The sequence below is a fragment of the Cupressus sempervirens genome, chromosome 9 (assembly GCF_028749045.1).
Source record: "Cupressus sempervirens isolate cs-2001-9-10 chromosome 9, ASM2874904v1, whole genome shotgun sequence".
NCBI lineage: Eukaryota > Viridiplantae > Streptophyta > Pinopsida > Cupressales > Cupressaceae > Cupressus > Cupressus sempervirens.
The window spans coordinates 605,589,886-605,600,479 of NC_143126.1; positions in this window are offsets into that span (position 1 = coordinate 605,589,886).

Consider the following 10,594-nt stretch of genomic DNA (forward strand, 5'->3'; position numbering starts at 1 on the left):
TAGGGACACAAAGAAGGAGACTAAAGAATAAAAATACTTCATCACCACAAGTGTCTGAGACCATCCCAAAAATAAAGGACGAACAATAAGGAGAGAAAATTGAATTTTTCCCCTTATGCCAAAGGACCCACTTGGCTACAGACACAAAGGAAGAGAGGAGAAGAAGGTCCATAATGACACCTCCATCTTCTCCAAGGTAGCCTATCCAAGTATCAACATCATAAGATGAGCAAAAAAATGGATAGATGATATGGAAGGTCAAGAAACTGATGTCTTCAACCTCTCTGACTTTGACTTCATACTAGTGGGCACTAAGATGGTGGGAGAGAAAATAAGAGATACTCCCATGAGTGAACCCCTAGGAGAGGACTAGAATCAATTGCCGCCTCTACCTCAACGACCTTTGGTCATTCCACCACTACCATCTTAGGATTTGGAATTTTTAGATAAATGTTCAATGACACCACTTCTTAAGCCTACACAAGAAGAAGAACAAGTGACTGAGGAAGGGGAACCCCAATAATTACATGTCAATGAAGTATCTAAGGAAGGGAATATACTTGACAAGACTCATAAAACTCCTTAGAATATAGAGGCTAGGACCTAAGCCGAACTAGATACAGAGACTCAAACTGAAGATGTTTCTTGACAAGAGAAGACTCCAAAGATAACTAATACGAGAAAGGAGCCTATAGTAGAACCAACCTCTTTAGCCAAATACATGTCTTCCATGGGCACCACACCGACATGGCTAAAGAGGGAGATTATGTTTTTCCAAAAGAGGTGGTTGGACCTAATGGCCAAGGAGGGAATGAAAGAATTAGTAAAAGGAATCAAAAATCTTGACCCACCTATAGGTGATGCGCAAACTCTAGATTTCATAATGGAGAACCAAGATTAGAACTTACTTTCACATATAGCCATTCCTCCTCCACATGCTTACACCAAAAAAAAAACTCCTAAAGACTACCAAATTAAGGAGGACATTTTGTGAATACCCATGGTAGACACAGCCAAAGTGATGATCACTATGGGTATGAACGAGTTGTTCAGGCATATGGACTAGAATGAGTCTGAGTTGATAGCAATGTGGAAGAAAAATGAGCTATTAAGAGGCTATCTACATGAAGTTGTGGGCCTAATTAACCTATAAAATCCAAAGATTACTCTCACAGCAGCATTAGATAGAATAGAAATAGGGGCAGCATAGTTAGATCCGTGTTTGGAAGCATGTCAGAAATGACGTGATAATTTTGAAGAGAAATGTGTACATATAATACATGGTAATTTGAACCTGTTGAACCACATCCAGTCAGGTGCTAACAAGTTGGTTTCCCTAGTGAACCAATATTTTGGGCTAATGAATGAAGTAGATACCTTAAAAAATGACCTACAGGCTCTAAAATCAATCAAAGGTCAAAGGTATCGAATGTTGATGGAAGCATATACTACTAAGGAGATAGACAAGCTTGATGATTGGATTGAGAAGATATCAGTTAGCAATAAAGTAATGGGAGGATTACACACTGAGATGCAAAGGATCAAGGATCAAACTCAAGAGAAATTTATGGAAGGGGAAAGGTATTACAACACCTCTTGCGTTGAGATTTTGAAGATGAGGCTAAGACCAAACTTATTGTGACACAATCAGTGGTCCAATAATTATGAGGAACATTCAAAGATGCTTTGTCAGATGAAGACATAAGACAAGTATTCAAGACTAAAGAGGTATTTTTGGAGATGGATACCAAGCCTGAGGATTTTTCAGCAACATAGATAGAAGCTAGTAACTACTAGTAGCTAGTAAAGGATAAATATGGGGCTTTGGATTTTCCATACCCAAGTGGCAGAAATAATGGAGAAGTTTAAAAGAAAACATCTAGACATAATTTTGGTATAAAGGGGAAGAAAACCTAGATGCTAGAAATTTAGTTTTAACACTTAGAAGAATTTTGGATTTTTGGAACCTGTCACCAAGGTGTGCAGGTGTGTTTTTCATAGACATGAGATGATAGTTTTGAGGAAGAAGCGGTGCACCGAAAATTAACTACCAGTTCCTAATTTAGAGCATTACATGCACCAGAAACATATTTTGACAGTATTTCAACTCCCAAAAATTCCTAGAGAAAGCCAAGATTCCATTTTTAGAGCTCCCAGAGACTTGTAGTTCATCTTGCAATTGCACTCTTCTTATTTTCTCATTCTTTTATTCTTTTGTGTCATGTAAAGGCTCATGCACCCATTAATGAATATAAACAAGGGTGGAGACCTACTTAGCACCTTTTAGAGGGTTAGTTTGTATATAATTAGATTGTTTTTTTAATTTTTACCATGTGTTTGAATTTTAATAAGTCTCACTCCTAACAAAAAGGGAGGAGATGATTTCTTATAAATACATGGATGTAATATGTACTCCAAGCCTTTATTTTGATGCAACGGTATATGCTATTGGTGCTCTCATTATGAGTGTAGTTATTCTTGTCGGAGTTTGTTATTTTTGTGAATGTCTATTCATGAATAATAATGGAGTCAATGGTTTTATTGTGTTGTTATGATTGTATGACCTTTTAGTCTTGGTGTTTGCCTCATGTTAAGGAATTTTTTTGACTTAACAAATTAGAGAAAAGATCACCTATTATTCTTGCATAGCATCTTGTCTCACAAGAGCGCACTTTTTGTGGCCCTGCAGCTTGATGAAACATGAAACATCTTTTGACTATTATTGAGTTCCCATCAATGATTGCATTAGTGGAGTTGAGGAAGTGTTGCTCCTAATTTTATTGGTTTCCTACCCAATCTTTTTGATAATTTAATTCGCAGACGTGTTGTTACCATGGTTTATTTCTGTGAGGATTTTCCCTTTCAGTTTATTTTCTTTAAACTCTTGTTACATTATCTTTGTTGTTTTCTTTTCTAACACTTAGTTAAAATAGGAATCCATATAGTTGCATAGATAGATTGCATACATCATAAAATAGAAAATACCAAAAATATATCTCTTTTATGGTTACCTTTTCAAATAGTAACAGATCAAACAGATTGTCCAAAAAAATTTAAAACCATCAAAGGCCTCCTCGTGAACTTACACATTTATCTTTAATTGAGCAGATTTTAGTAGGTCCCAAGATTTCCTGAAACCTTGGAGTTGATCCTCAATTAGCTTTTCAAGAGAGGGATTCAAAAGGACTGCCATTCAGCATCATGCAAAAAGATATCTCAATAGAAGTAGCGATAGAAGAAGGGCCTACAAACCATTTGAATAAGAAAAACAACTTGTTGTTTTGAAAATCTATAGTTTTTGGAAGTTCAGAAAATTTTCTATCTAATACTGTCAGAAAGTGTGCAAGTGTGTAGGTGTGTTGTTCTGAAAGAGTGTGCTTTTGCATAGGTGTGCTTTTCTAGGATTGACACAAATTGGAAGATCTTGATCCCCCATCTCCATTTCAGTGGGCTTTAAGGTCTTCACCTAAGGCACATGAGTTCCTAGAACTCAGCCATTTTCACATGCCTCACACTGATAAAGGATTACCAAGAATTCTACCACTTCAATTCCAAATTTCATCATCTTCTTTAGTTCCACTTTTGAATCAACGTCCACCTATCATTACACCAAATCCTCCACTAATGGCATTCCTTGCTAATGTAGTAAATTCACCAATTAACCCTCAAGGTGACTTAATGACCTTCCCAAGAATCCTAAGAAATTTTGCCCAAGGTTCATCTACAAAGAAACACGAATAGTTGAGGACCATATTAAAGTTTTCAAAGAAATATACAATCACAAACAAGTTCAAGAAGAGAATGTGCTCCTCTAATTATTCCCATACTTGTTGGGAGAAGTTACCTTTAACAGGTACATGAATTTTCCACCAAGATGTATCTAGAGTTGGGCCACCTTTGAAAAGTTGTTCCTTGAGAAATTTAGAGCATTCGTCAACCCAACTATGATACATCATCAATTTATATCAATCAAGAGGGATCCAACGGAAACCATTTCATGTTTCAACCATCAATTTCACATGGATTACCACAAGTTAGAGACACCCTACACCATACCAGTTGAAGCTACAACCCAAATTTAGTTAAATGCTATGGACTATCTTACAGCTATTTTCCTAAGAAGACTGCCTACTATAGACATTAACACATTGGACAAAGTTTTTTTAGAAGTTACCTTTACTAAATATGCCACTCCTAATGGAGGAGGATTCATGGTCCCAACTCAACCTACTATAATAGTACCAAAATATCTTGCTAGAGCACAAGTGATGCCTAGTCAATTCATTCCAATGAATCTAATTCCACTAAAATAGGCACCAGTTGTACCAATTCCATCCATCACTTATCCAAGATACAAACCTCTAAAAGATGTTTTCTTTGAGCAGAAGGCAACCACATCCACTGAAATAGAAAATAAGGTTGCATCTGAGATTGGCCAAATGAAGAAGACCATGTCTCAAATTAGCACTAAATTAACCCATTTGAAGTTGTTGCAAGGGTAGAACAATAACTTTTAGAGAACAAATGCAAGCCCTTACAACAACAACTATGGTCAAAATTACAGTAAGAATTTTAGCAGAAATAACAATGCAGGGAACAATTTCAATCCTCTGGATTGCAACAACAGTTTCCAAATATAGAATCAACAATTGAACACTCATCTAAACAATGGAAGAATCCCTACACATAACAACAATACACAATTTCTAGACATCGATCAAGATGATAGTAATCAAAATGTACCCAACAATGATGGCTCATATTTCAATGGAAATCAAGAAGTGAACCAAAATTCACAAGGCAATAATAATGAGCCCCCTATGCAGTTCAATACTATATTTTTGGAATCTTATGATTCTCCACAGAATTCAAGGATGGAAAAACAAGTCAGTGAAGAATTTACTTTTTCATTCAGTCAAGAATCAAATCTTCAACCAAAAGAGATGCTTGCTTTTTTAAATGACAATTGAAATACTTACAATTTGTGGAACCAAAGGAAGCCCATGAATAATGGGATTCCTCTCACTTTGCAGCCAACGCCTCTAGATCCAAGGGCTAATAACAATCTAGTACCTACCAGAGTACCCTATGTTGTACAACAAAATCAAAACCAAGGAAATGTGCCTACAATCCTCAAGAATCCTTCTTGGTCAACTGAAAAGTACAGTGCAGTAGAAGATTTAAAAAGAACGAAGGCCAATATATCCTTGTTCGACATGCTACAAAATTGTCCTAATCAAAGTGAAGCACTGATAAAGAATCTTGATCATACAAAGACAATGCCTAGTGTGGGTCCTTAAAAGATAGTATCACAACAAGTCAATGCTTTTCAGACTATGCCAACCATGTATAAAGACAAGGCCTAAATGCCTCCTTTCTTGCTTAGCATTAGAATATTTGGAAGAAACCTTCACAATTGTCTCATTAATTCAGGAGCTTCTTGTATCATCATGCCACTTTCGACAGCTCAAAGTTTGGGAGGTACTCCTCAACCTACAAATAAAATAGTTATTTAACTTGACAAAACAAAAGTAAAATTGGGGTACTGAAAGATGTTCAAATACAGTTGACTACAAACCCCAAAATCCAAGATATCATAGATATACATGTGGTGGAGATTTCAAAAACCTGTGGGTTATTGCTAAGTAGACAATGGACAAAATGCTTAAGAGGATGGTTCTCAACTCATTTTACTCAACTATGGCTACCTTGGAAAGCACTTCATAATCAGATCAAGATTGATGTTGAGCTAAAACTAAAGACGAGTATCACAAAATACAATGCACCAAATGAGGTAGCATTTTTCAAGCCCATTTAGGTTCCTACAAAGTGATGGCTCTTGACATAGCTTCATCCAAGAGACCGGACATTTTGAATAAAGAATCTATGATCCCTACCCAAAAATAAGAGGTCGTGACTCAGTTCACAGATAGCATGGTTGTGAACTTACAATGCTTAGGTGAAGAATCAGACCCAAATGTTTTGCTTCTTCCAAGATTTTGCAGGTTGCACAAAGTAAGTAATTCATAATTTGATTGATCACATTGCCAAGAAATAATCACTCAGGTACTTACTTAGATAATGCAATTAAAAAATGGCCAAACTCCAAGGGAGATACAAGAGGAAATATCAAGTTCCACGTACATATCTGAAGTCTTGAACAAAGTTGAAGAGGAAATAGAAGATTTTAATGCATCATATAGTGACACCTCTTCAGATGGTGGGGTTTTATCTTATCCTCCACCACGGATGATCAAAGTACTAAGGAGGAGATGTTTTGTAAAAGGTTAAGGATGGACCTTCGTATTTTTCACCCTAAACCACAAATTGATAAAATCACATAATTAATTGGGGATATTTAAAATCAACAAGAAAAATGGGCAACCCTAATATCAAAGCTAAACAATAGAAGCTCACCAAGTCCACCTTGTGAAAGATTACAATGGATCCCGAAGAAACAATCCTTCAAAATTCAAGTGAAAGAAAATATTTGAATGAATAAAAACAAGTCCAGACATCCCAAAGAATAGCCAATTTGGACACTCAAACATGATGGCTCTAAATGCAAATTAGGAGCTAGTGTAGGAATTGAATTAATTAATCCCAAAGGTAAGTCTTTTAATGAAGCATATCACTTGCAATTTAGATGTACTAACAATATTACAGAGTATGAAGCCTTGATTCACGGACTTCTCTTTGCATTAAAGAAAAACATCAAATATCTCATAATTGAGGGAGACTCTCTTTTGATCATTAGAGAGTTGAATGCAATTTATTCTTGCATTGATAGAAGATTACTTACATAACGGAAAAGAGTTTGGGACTTATTGGAATATTTTGAGGCCTTGAACATAAGGTCCATTTTGAGAAAGAAGAACATAGTATTTGATGCCCTTGTCATTTTAGCAAGTGCATTGCAACCTGTTGAAAGAACAAAACTCAATAGGTTTTCAATTGAATTTTTTTATACCCTGTCTATTCCAGACAACATTACAAACTTCTAAGTCTTCCAAGATGACCAACATATTCTCAAGTTCATTATGTGCAATGGCCTTTTCAAAGGATAGGAGATTGATGATACTCCTAATGATAAACCTCAAGATGATAAGCTAGAGGATGAAGATGAGATTATAAATTTGAAGACCAATATTATTTCTAAGGGGATTGTAGAGTTGGAACATATCTTTGATTGGGAAAAATTAGCACATAGTAAAAGAAAATTTGAAGAATGTGATTCATATAATCTAGGTACGAAGGAAGATCCTAAGATGGTGAGAATTGGTAGGGCATATAACCCTAAACAATGAGAAAGTATGCTTCAATTGCTTATAGAATACAAAGATGTCATACCATGTAGTTATGAAGAACTCAATTCATACGATCCTGAAATCATCACTCATGACATTCTATTGAAGCTTGATGCTAAACCTTTTCATCAAAAACAGGGTCTAGTGAATCCCATAATTGAGCCTTTAATAATGAAAGAAGTCAAAAAGTTACTTGATGCTAAAATTATCTTCCCAATATTACATTCACAATTTGAACCTAGCTTCCTAGAATGATAACTACCCTTTTCCCTCACTTGATGAAGTATTGCAAATTGTGAATGGTTCTAAAATGATGTCTTTTTAGACGGATATTCCAAATACAACCAAGTAATGGTAGATGAAGAAGATAGGTTGAAGACTACATTTACAACAAAATGGGGAACATTTGCATACCGAAATATATGCCTTTTGGATTGATCAATGTAGGAGCCACATTCCAAAGAGCGATGGATGAAGCATTCAAAGGGCTGATAAAAAAAATGTATAGTTATCTATATGGATGGCTTAACTCTCTTTTCAAAATATTGGAGTACTCATATTGCTAATTTGAGACAAGTATTCAACTGATGTCAAAGGTATGGCATATCATTTAATCCCAAGAGGTGTTCATTTGGGGTCACAAAAGGAAAGCTTCTCAGATATATTATTTCTAAAGTTGGGATATCCATTGATCCTGAAAGGATAAAAGTGATTTTTAATCTATCACCTCCTCATAGTCATAAAGACATGAAATCTTTCTTTGGGAAGATCAATTTTGTGTGTAAATTCATTAGTGAATTTACTTAGATAGTACACCTTTTCAATGACTTGCTGAAAAAGGGAGCAAAAACTGAATGGGTCCCTAAAATAAAAATCTTTTGAAGACATCAAAGTAGCCATCTCTATAGCTCTCGTACTGGTAAGTCTAGATTATGACTTGCCTTTCAAAATCTATTCCTTTGCTTTAGACCATTCATGTGTCAGGATTCTCACTCAAAAGAAAGACAGAGAGGATGAAAGACCTATTGCATTCATGAGTTGTCCGCTAAAGAATGTTGGATTAAACTAATCCAATCTTGACAAACAATCCTTCACTTAAATAAAGGTAGTCAATAAATTTCATGATTACATACTCAGAAGCAAGGTATATGCAATTGTGCCAAATCCTGTTGTCAAAACATTGCTGATGCAAAATGAGTTACGTGAAAGGTGAGGAAAATGGATGCCTATATTACAAGATTTTGACTTGGAGATTCAACCAATGAAGCTATTAAGAGGACATAGATTGACCAAGATGATAGCTGACAATGAGATAAGTAATGACAATGAAAACAAATTTGATGATGAAATCAGTACCAACAATCAACAAAAGATCATAGTGTCTCAAGTGGATATTGATCAAGGAATAATCATAGATGTATAGTATCAAGATATTGTCTATTATATTTTATAGAATCACTACCCTAATTGGATGAATAGTTCCCAATGTAGAGGACTCAAGATGAAATGTGAATCCTATATGCTTCAAGGTAGAAAACTTTATAAAAGAAACTACAAAGGAATTTATTTGAAGTGTTTGGGATGTGAAGAAGCAAAAGAAGTTTTGGAATAGTTTCATGATAAGTATGGCATGGGACACGAATCAGCAGAGGCTAGATCCCACATGATTTCGAGATTAGGTTAGTTTTGGCCTACCATCTTCAAGGATACATCTGAACACATACGTTCTTGCCACATTTGTCAGACATGTACTAACAAAGAGAGACATCTAGCTATGCCACTACAACTAGTGTTTGAGGTACGCCCTTTTTCCAAGTGGGGATTGGACTTTATAGGACCAGTAAACCCACCATCATCTACAGAACATATGTTCATCCTCAAAGCTATAGACTATGCATGTGTTGGACAGAAGTTGAAACTTTTCAAAATTGCAGAGTAAAAGTGGTTACTGATTTCTTGGAAGAACACATTGTCACAATGTTTGGTATGTTGTTCTTCCTTGTATGCAATAATGGGTCATCTTTTGTGTCAATCTTCCTTACTCAATGGGCATTAGACAATCAGGTCAAAATCCAATTCTCATCTAATTACTATCCCAAAGGGAATGGTGTGGTTGAGTCCACCAATAAGAACTTGATCATAGTGATAAGAAATTGCTCCAAGAAAACCCAAAATATTGGCACACTCAGCTAAAATATGCATTGTGGACGGACAAAGTTAGGATTAAAATGCTTTGGGGACATCTCCATATCTACTTGTCTACGGATAAGAACTAGTAGTCTCACTCAATCTCAGGGTTTTACAATTCATGAGGGGGTATGTTGAGGATGCTAACAGAGTTTAGATCAGCTTGATGAATCTCTTGGAATTGGATGAGAAAAGGAGAGCCACTTTAGATCATATGGAAAAACATTAGGTTGTCATCAAACAATGTTTTGACAAGTGGACAACAATCAAATCTTTCAGAATTTCTGACCTTGTTCTCCTATGAAACAAGGCAAAAGAAAAGTTAGGTAGTCACACTAAGTTTTAACACTTGTGGATTGGCCCTTATCAAATTGCAAAGATTTTGGGAGAAAGTACTTTTAGGCTAAGCTCTCTACAATTGGAATTGGTCTCATTTCCAATCAATGGCCAGTTTCTGAAACATTACTTCAAGGCCGAAAAGTGGAAAACATTTTGAAAAGAAATATTTACTCTCTGCAAGTGTGTTTACTTTCTACAAGTGTGTTTACTTTCAGTTGTTTTTTTTCTTTAAAAGTTGTTTCTGTCACTTCTTGTTAGTCTAGGGGTTAGGTGCAATCAAGACTATTTCTTGATGCATCTAATAGATCATTCTTTTTGGTTTCAACTTTTGGAAAGAGGTATTTCTTTGTCAAAACATCCAATTGAAAAATAGATATGGCTTGCAGTTGCAAAGGTCTTTCAGTCTTAAAATTAGAGTTGTAAATCGATAGCTCTCAACACTTTATTAACTTTAATGATTGACTATCTTGGTGATTTTTGAATCTAGGTCAACAATAGCAAGGGATTATCCAAACTTTTTGATTCAGACAAAGGGTCTCTTCAATGAAATGTTATATTGTTGTCTAGAGTGAGAGTTTCCCAAGAATTCAATAAAATAGGAATGCAAGGGTTATCAAACTGAACAACAAATCTAGGAAAAGACATCAATGCCTTGGCCACATAGTCTAAGTGTGGTTAGGGTACAGAAGAAACAAAAGAATTATACATGGTGTTAAATTTAAAGATTCCAGAAGATCCTAAAAGGTAATCAAACAAAGGGG